The 22,128-nt window shown below is 43.2% G+C and overlaps 1 pseudogene; it reads left to right on the forward strand.

Moving 5' to 3' along the window:
• Nucleotides 1–22,128, forward strand: part of LOC141152605 (embryonic protein UVS.2-like) — a 48,832-nt pseudogene that overhangs the window by 12,248 nt on the left and 14,456 nt on the right.

A 22,128-nucleotide genomic window follows, 5' to 3' on the forward strand; every position in this document is an offset into this window, starting at 1 on the left:
TGTGGACAGCTCTGAAAGAGCAAGTAGATCTGTGGCTCACACCGCTGAACCTACAGCCAGGCATGGTCATATGTGACTATGGCCAGAACCTGGTGGCGGCTCTGAGGTTAGGCGAGCTCACATACGTACCATGCATGGCCCATGTGCTTAATCTCGTGGTTGAGCGGTTTCTCAAAACCTACCCAGAGCTGCCGGATCTGCTTTTTAAAGTACGCCGCCTGTGTGCCCATTTTAGAAGGTCACCTACAGCTTCCGCTGCCCTTGCTGTATTTCAGCAGCATTGGCAGCTTCCAGCGCACAGACTGGTGTGTGATGTCTCCACGCTTTGGAACTCTACACTGCAGATGTTGGGAAGAATTTGTGAGCAGAAGAGGGCAGTTGTTGAGTACCAGCATCAACAATGCTGTCGCTATTCAGTTCAGACTCCACACATAAGACCTCAGGAGTGGACATGGTGTCAGACATATGTACCATCCTCCAAATCTTTGAGGACTCCACCAAGATGGTGAGTGGCATTGAAGCCATAATTAGCAACACCTTCCCACTTCTCTGTCTTCTGAAATGCTCTCTGCTCACAATCAAAGAGGATGCATTGCAGGCGGAGCACGATGAGATGGAGCAAGGAACCATACAGGGTGATTACACACAGCCCAGCCTCATCTCATCCCAACATGGATTGGGTGACAAAAGGAGGAGAAGGAGGAAGACCAGGAGCTAGTTTCATGCGCTATAGACAGTGGTACTACCTGCACAACTGTCATACCGTCTGTTCAGCGTGGATGGCCTGAGGACAGAGAGGAGGAGGAGAGCATGGTCACTCGTCTTCTTGGTGAGTACATGGAAGTCTTGCCTGTTAGAAGTCTGGCACACATGGCTGAGTTTGTTACGCTGCCTTTCCCTTGACCTTCACGTTCTCAAAATTTTGGGTGACAGTCATGACTGGTTGGTGACATTTCTAGACCCACGCTACAAGGAGAACTTTATATCTCTTATTCCTGAGGCGGACAGTTATATAAAAATGGGGCAGTAACAGAAGGCCCTTTTTACGGAACTATTAAAAAAAATCCCATCTGAAAATGCTGGCAGCAGAGGTCATAGTTCATTGGACAACCAAGGACTACACAACTCTAATCCAGCAGAGGCTGGGAAACACTGTCAAGGTTCTGGGAGAATTTTCTTAGCCCCTCCCATTGCTCAAGCCCTGAGACGCAGGGTACTCTCACAAGGAGTGCAAAGTTTTGGGAAAATGCTGAGGGAGTACCTTGCCGACCGTACCAACATCCTCCGTGATTCCTCTGTGCCTTATAATTATTGGGTATTCAAGCTGGATACGTGGAATGAACTGGCTCTCTATGCCTTGGAGGTCCTGGCTTACCCTGCCGCTAGCGTTTTTATCAGAGCGGGTTTTTAGTGCCGCTGGTGGAATTATAACTGATAAGCGCATTCGACTGTCAACTGAAAATGCTGACAGGCTGACTCTTCTAAAAATGAACAAGGGCTGGATTGGGCCAGACTGCTCAACACCACTGAATGATAGCAGCGTAACATAAAGTCAAATCCAGTGTCTTTTTTTGGGAGGTGTATTCCCATGCTCCTTTTCACACCCGCACATGGGTATACGCTTCCTGATTTTGGCTATTTGCTCTTGTCCTCCTCCTTCTCCTCATCCTCATCCTCCACCACCATATCACCAGGGTGACCGTGGTCCATGATGCCACCCACATAATTTTTTTAAAGGGTCTTTATGAAGCCCGTAAAAAAAATGTATACAGTATGTTCATGTATACCTCCAGGGGTAAATGTTTGTCAGCCCATACACTTAGTGAATGGGCATTACAAGTATAGGAAACCCGCTCCTTTCTAATGGGAACTTTTTTTATGAGACTCTCTCCCACTTCTCTTCCAAGGAACATTGGAGTGCCTCCCAATTTTTGGCAGCTTTTGCATTCACTGCATAGGCAAACACTATGGGGGACGCACTTCCTAATAATGAGAACATTGTTTTTAGGATGCTCTTCGACCTCTATGTCTCTTCCAAGGGGAATTGGAGTGCCTCCAAATTTTTTGCAGCTTATGCATTCACTGCAAAGGCAAACATTATGGGAGACCCACTTCCTAATAATGGGAACATTGTTTTTAGGAGGCTCTCCAACCTCTACGTCTCTTGCAAGGGGAATTGGAGTTCCTCCAAATTTTTTAGCAGCCATTGCTTCACTGCATAGGCAAACAGTATGGGAGATCCTCTCCTTTCTAATGGGAGTTTGTCGTTACTGTGGCCCTGTTCTATGTGTCTTTAAATTTTTAGTGTTTTTTTTCCTAAATTTTATCAGCCGTTGGACTCACTGCATACCCTATAACTGTATAGCGCACCCGCTCCTTTGTAATGGAAACATGTCATTACTGTGGCCCTAAACTATGTGTCTTTAAATTGTTAGTGGAGTTTTTCCCAAATTTTGGCAGCCCTTGCAGTCACAGCATGGGACTTACCACTATAGAAGACCTGCTCCTTTATAATGGGAACATTTTTTTTACTGAGACCCTCCTCTTTGTTTCTTCAAAGAGGCATTGGGTTGCGTCCAAATTTTTGGCAGCCCTTGCTGTCACTGCATATGCAATAACAGTATAGGAGAACTACTCGTTAATAATGGTAACAACAAAGCATAGCCGGCTGATGGCTCTCTAACAATAGCGAAGGCCACCTGCTGGCCTTTTAAGAATAGTAAGGGCTTCCTGATGGTCCTATTAAAATAGGCTTTGTGACTTTCAGAGGCCCCTCCATCATAAATGAAACAGGATGTGTTTGATGATGTGTCACACACCACATGGCCAGATAAGGTTGTAAAATGTTAAAATCACATTCCCCGGTGAATGCATTTGTCTTAGAAATGAACGTAAAAAAAAAAAAGTAGGATCTTTCTTTAGTATAAAAAACAGAGTCGCCAATGCAACCTCAATGTAATTACATTGTTCAGTTCCTGCACTTCCTCCTCCACCTCCGAAATGACCACATCAGTCACAAGCTGAAAGCACTGCAGCACTGCCTTGGCCAAGCGGCAACAGGCTGTGCTGAAGATAACATGCTTAATGCTTAGGTGACAAATCGCTCAGTACTGCAGAGTTGTTGAAAGCTGTAACCCAGCAGCCTGATCTATGGCTCTCACCACTGAACATACAGCCAGGCATGGTCATGTGTGACAATGGGCGGAACCTGGTGACGGAGAAATGACAGCTTGAGTAGATATGGTTTACCTCTATGCCAGTTCTTTCACCTAGCTAAAGAATATGGCTGTGTTGAAATACAACTCCCACTGAAAAGCTGTTTCAAATTGAAAAACATTGGGCCCACCAGAGGATTTTATTCTGAGGGCTCACCTTTCTCCCCCTCTCAAGAGCTCCATAGCAGCTGCAAAGTTAGCGTTATTATGAATTCTCCTGATGTAGAAGCCAGGGCACACCAGAGGATTCTCTGGTTGGACCGTCCAACCCTGCCGAGACGCAATCCTGGCTAAGAAAAGTGTGTGGGAAGGTTCCTGGACACTCTATGGCTGCTTTTTTACTTAGGTGGAAACCCACGCAAACACCTACCTATAATCATAAGAAAATAATATTTGTAATCTGTATCTAAGTAATCATTTTGGTTGACTTTTTAGGCCAATTTTACCCATATGCCCTATTTTAATGTATAGAAGTCATAGAAAGGCAGAGTGTCTCTCAGCACTTGTCAGAGAGCCATCTCAATCAGAGCAAACAGCAGTATAGAGCAGTTCTTATGTTTTCAGATATCATTTCTGAGCTTTTCAAAACTAGACCTTCTCAGTAGTGAATCCATCCAAAGAAAACACCCGCATGCCTCTACCGACTCTGCTAAGTTTCTACTCGCATGCCTTCATCATTCACAGTTGGTGCTCAGTAATAACAAAAACACTGCATTAACTTCACTTCACTGGATATAGATAATGCAGCAGCACTCACTGATGTATCAAATTCTTATTTCTCCATATTCATGTTCTTGAGATTTAAAATGAACACATATGGCTGTTTCGCATATCATCATGCTTCTTCAAGGTCATCTTCCAGGTCTAGAAAAAGCATGATAGTAAGCAAAACAGCTGTCGCTATACTGTACATCTTCATTTACATGTTGTGGCTGTGAATATACAATCATGGCCAAAAGTTTTAGGACCAAAAAAATATTGGTTTCCACAAACTTTGCTTCTTCAGTGTTTTTTTCAATCTTTTAGTCAGATATATTTTTGTATCTTTGGTTACAGAACTAAAAATATAAACATTTTAAATTTGTATTAACAAATACAACAAGTTTTTGTCATGACTCAATATTTATGGTATTGACTTTAATTTTTGAAAAGTTCTGAAATGCGTCCTGGAACGCTGGACATCAGATCCAGGCAAATTTTGACCGATGACAATCCATTCTTGTCTAGTCAGAGCTTGGAGTTTGTCACAATTTCTGTGTTTTTGTTTGCCAACTTCATTTTTTTACGATAGACTACAGATTTTTAATGGGATTGAGAACTAGGGAGTTTCCTATAATCTTAGACCCAAAATTTCAATATTTTGTTCACCAAGCCATATGCTTAATACTTTTGCCTTGTAACATGGTCTCCATCTTGCTGGAAAAAGCATTCAATTGTTCCTTGATCATTTAAAGAAGTTCCTCTTGGACTATGATTAAATTTTTTTTTAAATCATGGATAACTTGTGGTTCATCCTCAAAAAGCTTGTGGACAAGCAAAAAGACAAAAATTGTGATAAACCTCAAGCACTGATTATGCAAGAATGGGATACCATTAGTCTGGATTTGGTCCAGAAGCCTGTATCCAGTCTACCAGGATGACTTAAGGAACACTGTACATATGGAGTTTTTGCATGAACTTGATGTATTTGTATGAAACTTTGTGTCAATAAAAATGTAAAAATTATGAAATACTTAGAATTGTACCTAAATAACCACAAAAACATCAGACTAAATTATCTAAAAACGCCGAAGTGATAGCGAAAACTTTGGCCAAGACAGTACAACGAAAAGAAACAGAATTATTAGTAGTGCGTGCCACATAATCTTTACTTTCTCTGTAGAGGTCTTGGTGTAAAAATTAGGAGAAAAAATTGTCATAAAAATAGTACAAACACAATTATAGCTCTAATATATTATTGTAAGAAACAGGTTTATTGCTTTAATATCACTCATTCTGGCTGTAGTAGCACAGAATGTGGATCGGAATATTAGTGACTACTCTTGTTTCTTCTAATATGACGCAAAGTTTATTATAAGTTATAATTAGAGATGAGCGGTGTTCGACTAGAACTGTTCGCCAATCTCAAATTCGAGCTGTTTTGGGCGGTGTTCGAGTTGTTCGACGAACCCGAACGATTTGCAAAAAATTCAGCTGTTCGAGGTTATGTTCGATAACTGTTCGTGCACCAAAAGCGTGTCCTGCATGTCTGGCGCTATTTAGAGCACCAATCATGCAGGGATTGTCTGCCACTCACTGTAATGCCACAGCCATGGTGGTTGTGGCATTACAGTGATTGCCCAAATCGATGGGAACAGTGCCAACAGTGAAACATGAAAAGCCGGCAATTCAGCAGCGGCATACACCGGTACCCGACAATTTAGAATAGAAAGAATAGAGAATCACACATAGATTAGATAGATAGAAACATGTCAGTCACATATATATGAAGTACAGTGACAGTGCTGCTTACTGTACTTGTCATTTAGCGTAAAGGATTTATCAAAAAAAATAATAGTGTTTTCATGCACCGTCTCTTTAAAAAAGCCGGCCGGCAATTCAGCATCTGTACCCGACAATTTAGAACAGACAGAATAGAGCTTCACACATAGATTAGATAGATAGAAACATGTCAGTCACATATATATGAAGTACAGTGATAGTGTTGGTTACTGTACTTGTCATTTAGTATTAAAACAAAGGATTTATTATTAAAAAAATTGGCGTGGGGTTCCCCTTAATTTTAGGCTCTAGCGGAGGTTAAGCAGACGGCTGGGGCAGATGTTTGAAGCCTGGGAAGGGGGTAATACCCACGGAGCTTCCCAGGCTACTAATATCAGCCCCCAGCTGAATACATAGCCTTTACTAGCTATTAAAATGGGGGACCCCCCAAAAAAAATGACGTGGGGTCCCCCCTAATTTAATAGCTAGCAAAGGCTAGGCAGACAGCTGGGGGCTGATATTAATAGCCAAGGAAGGGAGCCATGAATATTGGCCCCCTCCCAGGCTAGAAACACCAGCCGTCAGCCGCCCCAGAAATGGCGCATTCATAGGATGCGCCAATTCTGGCACTTAGCCTCGCTCTTCCACGCTGCCCTGGTGCGGTGGCAGGGGGTAATAGGGTTGGGGTTGATGTCAGCTTATAATGCCAGCTGACATCAAGCCCAGGTTAGTAATGGAGAGGCGTCTATAAGACACCCCCATTACTAACCCCATAGTCAAAGTTAAAAAAAACACAAACACCCAGAATAAAGTCCTTTAATTGAAATAAAGACACATTCCTTTAATGTTCTAAATTAAACCATACTTACCGTCACGCCCATTCCAGCTGAAGCCAACGATCTCCTGCAATAAAAGAAAAATAATAAAGCAACCTCATCCTTACCTTTCCATGGCTCCCACGACAGCTTCAGCTCTGCTACATCGAGATGACAAGCTGGACCGCAGCAGAACGCTGCCATCCAGCCTCTCATCCCGCAGACACTGAGAAGCGCAGGCTTGCTTGCGCTGCTCAGCGTCTCTCTGTGACGACATCCAGATGAGCCGAGTTCATGTCCAATGAACTCGGCTCACCTCATGCACGTCACTTGAAGCGGTGAGTGCAGGAGAATTCTCCCACGCTGTCAGTGACTTGCATAAGGTGAGCTCATGTCCAATGAACTCAGCTCACCTCCTGCACGTCACTGACAGCGTGGGAGAATTCTCCTGCACTCAGCGCTTCAGCGTGAGAATTCTCCCACGCTGAAGCGCTGAGTGCAGGAGAGTTTTCCCACGCTGTCAGTGACGTGCATAAGGTGAGCTCATGTCCAATGAACTCAGCTCACCTCCTGCACGTCACTGACAGCGTGGGAGAATTCTCCTGCACTCAGCGCTTCAGTGTGAGAATTCTCCCACGCTGAAGCGCTGAGTGCAGGAGAATTTTCCCACGCTGTCAGTGACGTGCATGAGGTGAGCCGAGTTCATTGGACATTAACTCGGCTCATCTGGATGCCCTCACAGAGAGACACTGTGGAGCGCAAGCAAGCCTGCGCTTCTCAGTGTCTGCGGGATGACAGGCTGGATGGCAGCGTTCTGCTGCGGTCCAGCCTGTCATCTCGATGTAGCAGAGCTGAAGCTGTCATGGGAACCATGGAAAGGTAAGGATGATGTTGCTTTATTATTTTTCTTTTATTTCAGGAGATCGTTGGCTTCAGCTGGAATGGGCGTGATGGTAAGTATGGTTTAATTTAGAACAATAAATAATTGTGTGTTTATTTCAATTAAAGGACTTTTTTCTGGGTGTTGTGTTTTTTTTAAATACTTTACTAGAAATTCATGGTGGTCATGTCTAATATTGGCGTGACCCCATGAATTTCGGGCTTAGGGCCAGCTGATAATGCCAAGCTGGCCCTAACCCCTTTATTACCCAGTGAGCCACCGCATCAGGGCCCTGGATGAGTTGGGTACAGCGCCAGAAGATGGCGCTTCTATGAACGCGCCATTTTCCGGGGTGGCTGCGGACTGCAATTTGCAGCGGGGGGGGGCCCAGAAAGCTTGGGCCTCCCTGCGCTGCGGATTCCAGCCCCCAGCTGCCTAGTTGTACCTGGCTGGACACAAAAACAGGGCGAAGCCCCACGTCAATTTTCTTTAAATTATTTCATGAAATAATTAAGAAAAAAAGGGCTTCCCTATATTGTTGTGTCCGGCCAGGTACAAATAGGCAGCTGGTGGTTGGGGGCAGCCCGTTCCTGCCTGCTGTACCTGGCTGGACACAAATATAGTGCGAAGCCCCACGTCAATTTTTTTTTAATTATTTCATGAATTTCCTGAAATAATTTAAAAAAATTGAAGTGGGGCTTCGCACTATATTTGTGTCCAGCCAGGTACAGCAGGCAGGAACGGGCTGCCCCCATCCACCAGCTGCCTATTTGTACCTGGCCGGACACAACAATATAGGGAAGGCCTTTTTTTCTTAATTATTTCATGAATTTCATGAAATAATTAAAAAAAATTGAAGTGGGGCTTCGCACTATATTTGTGTCCAGCCAGGTACAGCAGGCAGGAACGGGCTGCCCCCAACCACAAGCTGCCTATTTGTACCTGGCCGGACACAACAATATAGGGAAGGCCTTTTTTTCTTAATTATTTCATGAAATTCATGAAATAATTAAAAAAAAAGTACGTGGGGCTTCGCCCTATTTTTGTGTCCAGCCAGGTACAACTAGGCAGCTGGGGGCTGGAATCTGCAGTGCAGGGAGGCCCAAGCTTTCTGGGCCCCCCCCCGCTACAAATTGCAGACCGCAGCCACCCCGGAAAATGGCGCGTTCATAGAAGCGCCATCTTCTGGCGCTGTACCCAACTCATCCAGGGCCCTGGTGCGGTGGCTCACTGGGTAATAAAGGGGTTAGGGCCAGCTTGGTATTATCAGCTGGCCCCAAGCCCAAAATTCATGGGGTCACGCCAGTATTAGACATGACCGCCATGAATTTCTAGTAAAGTATTTAAAAAAAACACAACACCCAGAATAAAGTCCTTTAATTGAAATAAAGACACAATTCTTTATTGTTCTAAATTAAACCATACTTACCATCACACCCATTCCAGCTGAAGCCAACGATCTCCTGCAATAAAAGAAAAATAATAAACCAACCTCATCCTTACCTTTCCATGGTTCCCACGACAGCTTCAGCTCTGCTACATCGAGATGACAGGCTGGACCGCAGCAGAACGCCGCCATCCAGCCTGTCATCCCGCAGACACTGAGAAGCGCAGGCATGCTTGCGCTCCTCACTGTCTCGCTGTGACGGCATCCAGATGAGCCGAGGTCATGTCCAATGAACTCGGCTCACCTCATGCACGTCACTGACAGCGTGGGAAAATTCTCACGCTGAAGTGCTGAGTGCAGGAGAATTCTCCCACGCTGTCAGTGATGTGCATGAGGTGAGCTCATGTCCAATGAACTCAGCTCACCTCCTGCACGTCACTGACAGCGTGGGAAAATTCTCCTGCAATCAGCGCTTCAGCGTGAGAATTTTCCCACGCTGTCAGTGACGTGCATGAGGTGAGCCGAGTTCATTGGACATGAACTCGGCTCATCTGGATGTCGTCACAGAGAGACGCTGAGCAGCGCAAGCATGCCTGCGCTTCTCAGTGTCTGCGGGATGACAGGCTGGATGGCGGCGTTCTGCTGCGGTCCAGCTTGTCATCTCGATGTAGCAGAGCTGAAGCTGTCGTGGGAACCATGGAAAGGTAAGGATGAGGTTGCTTTATTATTTTTCTTTTATTGCAGGAGATCGTTGGCTTCAGCTGGAATGGGCGTGATGGTAGGTATGGTTTAATTTAGAACAATAAAGGATTGTGTCTTTATTTCAATTAAAGGACTTTATTCTGGGTGTTTGTGTTTTTTTTAACTTTGACTATGGGGTTAGTAATGGGGGTGTCTTATAGACGCCTCTCCATTACTAACCTGGGCTTGATGTCAGCTGGCATTATAAGCTGACATCAACCCCAACCCTATTACCCCCTGCCACCGCACCAGGGCAGCGTGGAAGAGCGAGGCTAAGTGCCAGAATTGGCGCATCTTATGAATGCGCCATTTCTGGGGCGGCTGACGGCTGGTGTTTCTAGCCTGGGAGGGGGCCAATATTCATGGCTCCCTTCCTGGGCTATTAATATCAGCCCCCAGCTGTCTGCCTAGCCTTTGCTAGCTATTAAATTAGGGGGGACCCCACGTCATTTTTTTTGGGGGGTCCCCCATTTTAATAGCTAGTAAAGGCTATGTATTCAGCTGGGGGCTGATATTAGTAGCCTGGGAAGCTCCGTGGGTATTACCCCCTTCCCAGGCTTCAAACATCTGCCCCAGCCGTCTGCTTAACCTCCGCTAGAGCCTAAAATTAAGGGGAACCCCACGCCAATTTTTTTAATAATAAATCCTTTATTTTAATACTAAATGACAAGTACAGTAACCAACACTATCACTGTACTTCATATATATGTGACTGACATGTTTCTATCTATCTAATCTATTTGTGATGCTCTATCTTTCTGTTCTAAATTGTCGGGTACCGCTGCTGAATTGCCGGCCGGCTTTTTTAAAGAGACAGTGCATGAAAACACTATTATTTTTTTAAATAAATCCTTTACACTAAATGACAAGTACAGTAAGCAACACTATCACTGTACTTATTATATATGTGACTGACATGTTTCTATCTATCTAATCTATGTGTGAAGCTCTATTCTTTCTGTTCTAAATTGTCGGGTACAGATGCTGAATTGCCGGCCGGCTTTTTTAAAGAGACGGTGCATGAAAACACTAATATTTTTTTTAATAAATCCTTTACACTAAATGACAAATGCAGTAACCAACACTGTCACTGTGCTTCTTATATGTGTGACTGACATGTTTCTATCTATCTAATCTACGTGTGATGCTCTATTCCTTCTTGTCTAAATTGTCGGGTACCGGTGTATGCCGCTGCTGAATTTGCCGGCCGGCTTTTTTAAACAGAGTGTCTTCTGAGCAGTTTGTCAGCTTTTGGACACCTTTGCAGGTGTTTTCTATGTGTTTCTATGTGTTTTTGTTTGCCTGCCATTGGTTTTAACGGTGTTCGACGGTGTTCTAAGGTGTTCGACGAACAGTTCGACGAACAGTTCCTCGAACATCCCGGTGTTCGACGAACCGAACCGAACCCGAACACTACGGGGGTGGCTCAACACTAGTTATAATTCAACCTTTCTTTTGATTCTAATATTGATAAGAGCATTACAATAAAGTCTTATTTTCTTTTTATATTTAGGTGTTACTCATCTGTTGGGCGATCGGGTGGAAAACAGAATGTCGGGGTAGATGTGTACGGTTGCATGTATAAAGGAATTATACAACATGAGCTAAACCATGTCCTGGGCTTTGTACATGAACATATGAGGAGCGACCGTGACAGCTATGTCACCATCATGTACCAGCATATATCACCAGGTAGTGACCTCACCATGAGTACAAAAACCTACTATCATACATATGTAACCATCTTATAAAAAACATTTGTTGTGACGGAAATGTTAGTTTGGAGCCACGAATGTTCATATGGAATTTGTGAAATACTGCTGCCCAAATAGGAAGTCAATGTGTGGTGGCCATACTGGGTAACTACAGATTCATTTTAAGACTGCTACATCTGTACATTGATATTCTTATCATTATAAGATCGAGACTAATACAGATGTCTTGTCTTATAGGTGATACTCCAAACTTTATAAAAGCAAACACTAATAATCTTGGTGTTGAGTACGACTATGCCTCAGTGATGCATTACGAATGGTAGGTTATTGATTAGTGACATCATGAATTATACATGGTTACTAGAAAGTCGAATACTTGTATCCAATCTGGAATCTTCTATTCTATGATGTATCATTCTGTCTCAGTCTCACGTTTTCCCCCACTTTTTATCTCCTGTGTATCAAACAGGGATGCATTTAGTAACACTTCAGGACAAGCCACCATTGTCCCCAAACCTAATCCCAATGTCCCAATTGGACAAAGAGATGGACTGAGTGTTCTAGATGTTTCTAAAGTCAACCGATTTTATCAGTGTGGTAAGTTCTTGCAGGTTCACCTTTTTCAAAAAGTTGTATCCAAAATTTATCAGATTGGGACATTAGAACCATAATGGGGTATTAAAGACATTTTATACATATAAAACATTTATTAAATCATTTTTCTCCTTTAGATGTCTGTTCTAATTTACTAATTGAAGATAATGGAATTCTGACCTCAGCCAACTACCCATCCGCGTACCAGAATAATGTCACCTGTGTCTGGCTGTTCAGAATACCATCAAATCAGGTACAGTAATGAGGAAAAAGAAATATTGACATGGAAACAAAGTTCTGTCTTTTTCATACAAAATAATATTCTGTATAGCAAGATTTAATTTCTACTATATTGTTACGGATCCGGGTGGTGGAACCTCTGTGCTGTGATACAAGGAGAGACCAGAGGGGCATAACTAAGTGCCTACCCGGACCAACCCTGGCCACATGGTGGCTTAGTCAACTCCGTGAACCAAGGAGAGACCGGGAAGGTGAACTAGGTGCCACTCTGGGACTGACCGTGTGTGAGAGCAGGCGACTCCTACAGGACTGATGGCCAAGGCCGACAGGCACAGCAGATGAGCATGGCTGGCAGACAGGCAGGTGATGCGGGTAGACAAGAAGGCGGGCACTGCTGATAGGCAGGCAGGCACGGCTGACAGGCAGGCGGGCACGGCTGATAGACAGGCAGGCAAGCACGGCTGGTAGACAGGCAGGTGATGAGGGTAGGCAGGCAGGCGGGCACAGCTGATAGACAGGTTGGCGGGCACAGCTGATAGACAGGCTGGTGGGCACTGGAACCTGAGGGCTGGAGAAAGTGTTAGCACACAAACAACAACTTTGCACAGGCACCTTAAGGAGGTGCCTTAAGTAGGGGCAGTCCTCCGGCCATTGACTGGGACTTTTTAGGACGGAGTGCGCGTCCCCTTTAAGAGGAAGGGAGCATGCGCGTGCTCTATGTACAAAGAGGGGGGATCTACGCGCGGTATGCGCACCCGGACAGACACTGCAATGAGGCCGGGGGAGGAGCAGGGAACGCTGGACCGGAGCCATGGTGGTGAGTAGATCGGCATCTCTGTCGAGCAGGAGGCAGAGACGCCGACGCTACATACAGTACAGACCATAAGTTTGGACACACCTTCTCATTTAAAGATTTTTCTGTATTTTCATGACTATGAAAATTGTACATTCACACTGAAGGCATCAAAACTATGAATTAACACATGTGGAATTATATACCTAACAAAAAAGTGTGAAACAACTGAAAATATGTCTTATATTCTAGGTTCTTCAAAGAAGCCACCTTTTGCTTTGATGACTGCTTTGTACACTCTTGGCATTCTCTTGAAAAGCTTCAAGAGGTAGTCACCGGAAATGATCTTCCAAGAATCTTGAAGGAGTTCCCAGAGATGCTTAGCACTTGTTGGCCCTTTTGCCTTCACTCTGCAGTCCAGCTCACCCCAAACCATCTCGATTGGGTTCAGGTCTGGTGACTGTGGAGGCCAGGACATCTGACGTAGCACCCCATCACTCTCCCTCTTTGTCAAATAGCCCTTACACAGCCTGGAGGTGTGTTTGGGGTCATTGTCCTGTTGAAAAATAAATGATGGTCCAACTAAATGCAAACCGGATGGAATAGTATGCCGCTGCAAGATGCTGTGGTAGCCATGCTGGTTCAGTATGCCTTCAATTTTGAATAAATCCATAACAGTGTTACCAGAAAAGCACCCCCACTCCATCACACCTCCTCCTCCAAGCTTCACGGTGGGAACCAGGCATGTAGAGTGCATCCGTTCACCTTTTCTGCCTTGCACAAAGACACGGTGGTTGGAACCAAAGATCTCAAATTTGGACTCATCAGAACAAAGCACAGATTTCCACTGGTCTAATGTCCATTCCTTGTGTTCTTTAGCCCAAATAAGTTTCTTCTGCTTGTTGCCTGTCCTTAGCCGTAGTTTCTTAGCAGCTATTTTACCATGAAGGCCTGCTGCACAGTCTCCTCTTAACAGTTGTTGTAGAGATGTGTCTGCTGATAGAACTCTGTGTGGCATTGACCGGGTCTCTAATCTGAGCTGCTGTTAACCTGCGATTTCTGAGGCTGGTGACTTGGATAAACTTATCCTCAGAAGCAGAGGTGACTCTTGGTCTTCCTTTCCTGGGGCGGTCCTCATGTGAGCCAGTTTCTTTGTAGCGCTTGATGGTTTTTGCAACTGCACTTGGGGAACCTTTCAAAGTTTTCCCAATTTTTCGCACTGACTGACCTACATTTCTTAAAGTAATGATGGCCACTTGTTTTTCTTTACTTAGCTGCTTTTTTCTTGCCATAATACAAATTCTAACAGTCTATTCAGTAGGACTATCAGCTGTGTATCCACCAGACTTCTGCACAACACAACTGATGGTCCCAACCCCATTTATAAGGCAAGAAATCCCACTTATTAAACCTGACAGGGCACACCTGTGAAGTGAAAACCATTTCCGGTAACTACCTCTTGAAACTCATCAAGAGAATGCCAAGAGTGTGCAAAGCAGTCATCAAAGCAAAAGGTTGCTACTTTGAAGAACCTAGAATATAAGACATATTTTCAGTTGCTTCACACCTTTTTGTTAAGTATATGGTAGTGAAACCATCCCCAATTTCCCTTTCAGGAATTTTATTTGGTAGACTGAGTGGCTGCCCAAATACATTAGTTTCTCACAAAGGAGCTGAAGATAAAGTGGCAGTAGGTGCAATTAACTTGTGTTAATTCATAGTTTTGATGCCTTCAGTGTGAATGTACAATTTTCATAGTCATGAAAATACAGAAAAATCTTTAAATGAGGTGTGTCCAAACTTATGGTCTATACTGTATATCAGGAAGATGCTCTTTTCTTATTGTATGTGCATATGACGTCTTTTCTGGCACTCCAAAACCTGTTTGAAAAAAGCGCTTACAAAATGCTAAAAATGAAGAACATGTGCACTGCGGGGCAAAACCATTTACTGTGCATATTTTTAGCATTTTGTCCTTTTTTATCATCTTCAGGCTTCAACAGCCATACAGCCATTAAAATAAGTGACATAGAAGTAAAAGAAAATGTCAGAAAAAAGTAAGAATAAAAGATAAAAATAGACATTTCAAGTGAAACACTACAGACATCTTCCCTTTGCAAAACTAGTGAGTTATGACGGTGTCTAAAAGACATTGTGTGCATATTCCCTCGTAGGTTATCCATTCTGATATATGGTGCTGATTTAATTATTGTCCAGCACACTTTAAAATAACTCTTGGACCACTGCTATATATGTAGATTGGATTACCCAACTGGGACTTTGATGGTCGTTTTATCCATAGTGCTAACATGGACTAATTCTGAATTAGTATATATACACCTATGCATGCACCTATTTTTGAATAGTAACCATCACTATGATTTTCTTTCTCATCCAACTTACAATACACCGTGTTTATTTGAAAACTAGATGGTGGCCTGATTGTAACGCATCAGGTATTCTAGAATATGTCTCCCGACGGTGGCGTACTTATTTTAAATCTGCCGCCAATTGGCCGGAGACCGTGTTTAAATTTGGCGCCACAATCGCAGATTGGTCGCGGTGGCCGGCCGCAAGCAATCAGCAGAGCGGTGTTTAAATTTGTCACCGATATCGCTGATTGGTCGCGGCCAGCGGCTGCGACCAATCAGCGAACCGTGTAAGTGAGGACTGGGGAGCATCCACCTACCTTATAATGCCCCATGCAGGATGTCACTTCCCCCCATACATATAATGCCCCATGCAGGATGTCACATCCCCCCTCCCTTATAACGCCCTATGAAGGATGTCACATCCCCCCTCCTTTATAATGCCCCATGAAGGATGTCACATCCCCCTCCACCATATAATGCCCCACGCAGGATGTCACATCCCCCCGTTCGTTATAATGCTCCATGTGGGATGTCACATCCCCCCTCCTGTATAATGCCCCATGCAGGATGTCACTCCCCCCCATATAATACCCCATGCAGGATGTCACATCCCCCCTTCCTTATAATGCCCCATGAAGGATGTCACATCCCCCCTGCCTTATAACGCCTCATGAAGGATGTCACATCCCCCCTTTTCACTCCCCCACCATATAATGCCCCATGCAGGATGTCACATCCCCCCTCTCTTATAGTGCCCTATGAAGGATGTCACATTCCCCCCTTTCACTCCCCCCACCATATAATGCCCCATGCAGGATGTCATATCCCCCATCTGTTATAATGCTCCATGTAGGGTGTCACATCCCCCATCCTTTATAATGCCCCATGCAGGATGTCACCCACCCGCATATAATGCCCCATGCAGGATGTCACATCCCCCCGTCCGTTATAATACTCCATGTAGGATGTCACATCCCCCCTCCCTTATAATGCCCCATGAAGGATGAAACATCCCCCTTTTTCACCCCCCACCATATAATGCCCCATGTAGGATATCACTCCCCCCCTCCTTTATAATGCCCCATGTAGGATGTCACTCCCCCATATAATGCCCCATGCAGGATGTCACTCCCCCCACCATATAATGCCCCATGCAGGATGTCACATCCCCCCTCCCTTATAATGCCCCATGAAGGATGTCACATCCCCCCTCCCTTATAATGCCCCATGAAGGATGAAACATCCCCCTTTTCACTTTCCCCACCATATAATGCCCCATGTAGGATGTCACTCCCCCCCTCCTTTATAATGCCCCATGTAGGATGTCACTCCCCATATAATGCCCCATACAGGATGTCACTACCCCCTTATAATGCCCCATGTAGGATGTCACATCCCCCCTCCTTTATAATGTCCCAAGTAGGATGTCACTCCCCCCATATAATGCCCCATGCATGATGTCACTCCCCCCTACCATATAATGCCCCATTCAGGATGTCACATCCCCCCTCCCTTATAATGCCCCATGAAGGATGTAACATCCCCCCTCCCTTATAATGCCCCATGAAGGATGTCACATCCCCCCTTTTCACTCCCCCACCATATAATGCCCCATGCAGGATGTCACATCCCCCCTCCCTTATAATGTCTCATGAAGGATGTCACATCCCCCCTTTCACTCCCCCCTCCACCATATAATGCCCCATGCAGGATGTCACATCCCCCATCCGTTATAATGCTCCATGTAGGATGTCACATCCCCCCCTCCTTTATAATTCACCATGCAGGATGTCACTCCCCCCATATAATGTCACATGCAGGATGTCACATCCCCCCTCCCTTATAATGCCCCATGAAGGATGTCACATCCCCCCTTTTCACTCCCCCCACCATATAATGCCCCATGTAGGATGTCACTCCCCACTCCTTTATAATGCCCCATGTAGGATGTAACTCCCCCCATATAATGCCCCATGCAGGATGTTACTCCCGCCCCTTATAATGCCCCATGTAGGATGTCACATCCCCCCCCTCCTTTAAAATGCCCCATGTAGGATGTCACTCCCCCCATATTATGCCCCATGCAGGATGTCACTACCCCCCACCATATAATGCCCTATGCAGGATGTCACATTCCCCCTCCCTTATAATGCCTGATGCAGGATGTCACCCCCCAAACCCCACCACATAATGGCCCATGCAGGATGTCACATCACCTCCTCCCTTAAATGCCCCATGCAGGAAGTCACATCCCCCCTATAGTGCCCCATGCAGGATGTCACACACACCCTCGTTTATAATGCCCCCTCCACGATGTCACACACCCCCACCCCACCATTTAATGCCCTATGCCCCCATACAATAAAAAAAAAAATCCAATACTCACCTCACTTCTCACCTGTTGGTGCTGCCGCTGCTCTGGACTCCTCACGCGCGCCGGCATCTTCCCGCTCTGCACTGTGACCGCTCAGGAGAGAGCGCGGTGTAAAGACATCACCGCGCCCTCTGACCTGAGACATCACAGTCAGAGGACGCGGAAGACACCAGATCTGCTGCGGAGGCACGGGGAGCGGTAAGTATTGCGCCGGGTGCTGATCTCCCGACGGTAGCCGCATGGAGGTCAGCGGCGCCTCCAGTCGGGGGACTTATGCTGCTGCATTGCTGCTGACCTCCGTGCTGCAGATAAGCCTCAAACAGCCGCCATATTTTTCTGAAATGCCGCGTCGCTGATTGACGCAGCCGGACCAATCAGTGACGTGGGATTTCCAGGACAGACAGACAGACGGGATCAGACAATTATATATATTAGATAAGACATGGTTTTATATTATTTTTTGCTCCTAAAGATGCTTTAGTGCTTATTTTCAGGGGATGTCTTATTTTTTTCCATGAACAACAATCAACATTTATTCTTGAACAAAAATCAACATTTATTTAAATATAATCATGTCATCACATTCTCGAACATCAACATAATCCTCCAAACCCGGAATTCCATCATGAATTTCTTGAGATCCTATTTCCTTTTCAGATATGTGCGACTGAACTAGTAATAGGATAAACACATCATTTATTAGCAAAATTTAGATAAAATACAAATTATCCAAAAATGCTAATTAAAATATAAATATATAAATAAGGCAGTAATTGGCATCGCATAAGAACAAATAATTAGGAAAAGGTATGAACATATAAATTCCGGTAGTAAGTGGAGTATCCATCAAATTATAAAATCTACGATTTCCAAAAGGAATTTTACATAACATGTACTGTATATGACAAACAGATGTGGCATCAATGCCTTTTGGAATTTATATATTACTATTGTAATTTGCATTTTTCAATCATTTGTATTTTATCTAAACTTTGTTAATAAATTTTGTCAATCCTATAAATGGTTCATTTGCACATTTTCTTATCTGACATGCTGTTGTCGTGGTGCAGAACCATATATACCCTACCAAGCATATAGTGGTGGGTACATACAGTGTTTACTATGGTTTAAATTACCTACTTAAAGTTACAATTATTATTCTCTATGTACTTGGATTGATTGCTAATATTGGTTTACCCACAAAAGAAAGCAGACACCCCCCCCAGATCTATTCCTGAGAACCCATCCACCACAGGCATTTGCCAATTATAATTGTTTGGGGTCTGGTGAGTGTAATTCTTTTGGAGGTGTCTGCTCTCTTTTGGGGGTGTCTACTTTTTTTGATTAAGGATCCTGCTGTATTCTTTAACTTTTTTCACTACCTTGAACCACAACTAGGGCATATTTTTGGAGTAGTGCTTATATTTTAAGCATACGCCAAAAAGCCCGAAAAGTCATCATAGGGTTTATTTTCAGGGTAGGTCTTATTTTCGGGGAAGCAAGGTAATTATGCTTCATTCTGTTGATGCTCAAGACTTATTTCCCCATCATTGCTATTGCTCATTACACTCACAACTAAATAAGCATCTGGATATTCTTGCCGCTCTACAATGGCATTGAAGACGTCTCTGTGGCGTCATTATTAGACCGTGTTAGTCATTCACTCAACTAAATTAACACTTTTTTTATGATTTTAGGTCTCATTGAACTTTGTTGCCTTTGATATCCAGTCATCTAATTGCGTATCTGACTACATTAAGATTTATGATAGCCCTACTAAGAGGCATCCCGTATTGATAGACAGAACTTGTGGATCTGGAGTGGTGCCTCCAATTATTTCATCTACCAACCAATTACTGGTTGAGTTCTCCAGTGATAGCAGTATTACCGGGACGGGCTTCAAAGCTTTATACAGCACAGGTACAGTGTTACATTTGATGACCGGTACTATAATTTACAATATCATTTTGTAATTTTTATTATTTTCCAAACGTTTTATTGGTTTTCTGTTTTTACAATTAGTATTGGGACAGCGAGGGAGGAAAGGTAGAGTAAGTTAAAAAATTAACTATTATATGCTTTGTTGTAAAGTGTTAGTGAGAAACTGAAGCTGATGGAGCCGAGTATGATTTGTTCCAAAGGTTCCAGAAATTTGAGTGTTTAGTTATGTTGTTTTTTCAAATGTAATAATTGAACTTATAAATATTTTGTGGGAAAATTCTCTTAATTATATCTGATATAATTAGAGGAATCTAATTAAATCTAAATTTAAAATCTCACATTTAAAAGTAGGTCTTCCAATCCAAAAAAGCTGGTTGTGGAGATAGCCGAAAATCCTCTCTCAAAATGTGTCCATAAATGTTTAAAAAAGCCCTCCCATTAATATAGTTTTTCATTAACTCCGAGCATATGTGCATGTACTGTAGTGTATTAATATACTCACGTACTTGTGATTTCTCCAGAGTCCAGCGCCGTTCCGCTGCTCTTTTCAGAGACATCACTACAGACTGGCCGGCTCTCTCTATTCTCTATGTATGAACCAGAACTTTATTTTACAATGAAAACCCTTTGGATGCTTGATAGGCGTACATTGTAAAAGGCACATTTTTTCAAGCTTTAGAGTTTATCTTTTCATACCACCATATAGTAATATAATGAAATTCTAGCAATTGTATAAATAAAAATATGGCTATATTTCTAGTAAGTTGTAAGTAAGTAAATTTATCATCAGTTGGTAAAATTGTATTTCCTTTTTTCCTTAAGGCTACTATTTTAAAAATGTAGACTTCAGAAATGTAATATCTAACCAAAATACATTTTTCTAAATATATAGCATTTTTATTGGCAGTTTATTAATGAGGATAAATGTCATTTCTACAGTTACTTGTGGAGGAACATTCTATACACCCGGGAGAAACATTACTTCCCCCAGTTACCCTAATTCCTATTACCCAAATCTAAAGTGTGACTATAAAATCACTGCTCCTGTTGGACGCAGGGTAAGGTATACTTCTTTCTTTTTCCAGTTAAATAGTAATAATTTTTCACAGTGATATAAAAATATACATTTTTATAAGCAATATAAGACAACAAAAAAGTTAACACACCAAAAACAGTGAAGAAGCTATATTGGTATTCTGCATGTATGGCATTGATGGTTCAAAAATTGGAGTAGAGCGTGAGGGTGCATCTTTATGCAAGGTAATAAAGACCACAAAAGTAGTTGTGAGTAAAAGATGGAAATAAAGAGTAAGGCTATCTAGATAAGGCATATTTAGCCGGTAATAAGCGCTATAGATATAATGTATCCTGTAGTTACTCATTAACAAAGAGATTTTTAAATATAAACAACAGTGCCTCAATCAGAATTATAAAAAAAAAACATAATACACAAACAAAAATGACACATCTGTTAAAATAATCTAAAATACACATTGGGGCAATGTGGTCACATCAAATCTTATCACAGGAATTCAGCAGTCACTAAGCCGTGACTAAATGCAAAAAAAATACTACACAGAAGGCATATTAACAATAATTCAATTAGTATTATAAATAATTTTATAATGCCTCTTAAGATCCCACATATTAATTCAGGTGAGGTACGGAGAAAAAGTCCTGAGGACATTAAATGCAATATGCACCATATGACATTCTAATGGACTCCATGACAAAGCGCAGAATCCTGATGCACGTTTTGCTTAATGTTTTGTCAGGAAATACGGGTTAAGTGCCAACTCCCAGTTTTTATAGTGCACACTAACCAATCGCTGTGTGGTACAGTATTTGGCGCATATCAGGTGATCATCACCACATCCTTCAACACTTCTGGCATCCTGCAAGTTGTGCTGCACATATACACACAGCCCAAGTCCACTACTGGTGGTAGAGGTAAAACGCAGAACTGTCCTGGATGGTGTATGAGTATATATCAAATTGAAAAAGGTAAAGGCTACTGGACAGAGATAGATAGTAAAAATTGATGCTTTCAATATTAAAGAAACACTCCCACTCACCTACACGCCAGAGAGTGGCGGTAGGTGAGTATATCAGCACACTCATTACACTACACTACACTACACTACATTACATGCACATATACACACATTTAATTTCTACTACAAGAACAAAACACACATCGAGCCTTCTCTGTCTGTTTGCGTAGTGTATTTGCCTTACTTTGTTATCAGATAGTCTGATTTACTTTGTCTTAATTTCCTAATCATCTATTCTTAAGTGTTTCTGTCTAGGTGAGAGATGTACATTTCTCCATCCAGTACATATAGCTTGTGTGTATTTGGATATATAGCATGCTTCTACTCCATTCGGGACAGTTCTGCTTTTTGGACCATAGGCTACTATACATATAGCTCCTATCGGAAGTGTGTTATAATTTATCTTGATGCCCTTATTATTTACTAGATGGTGGCCCGATTCTAACGCATTGGGTATTCTAGAATAGGTATGCGGCCGACCGGGCGCAATCAGCAGAGCGGTATTTAAATTTGGCGCCAAAATCGC

This window comes from Phyllobates terribilis, unplaced genomic scaffold (genome assembly GCF_046119375.1).
Source record: "Phyllobates terribilis strain yellow unplaced genomic scaffold, ASM4611937v1 Scaffold_6__1_contigs__length_29720123, whole genome shotgun sequence".
NCBI lineage: Eukaryota > Metazoa > Chordata > Amphibia > Anura > Dendrobatidae > Phyllobates > Phyllobates terribilis.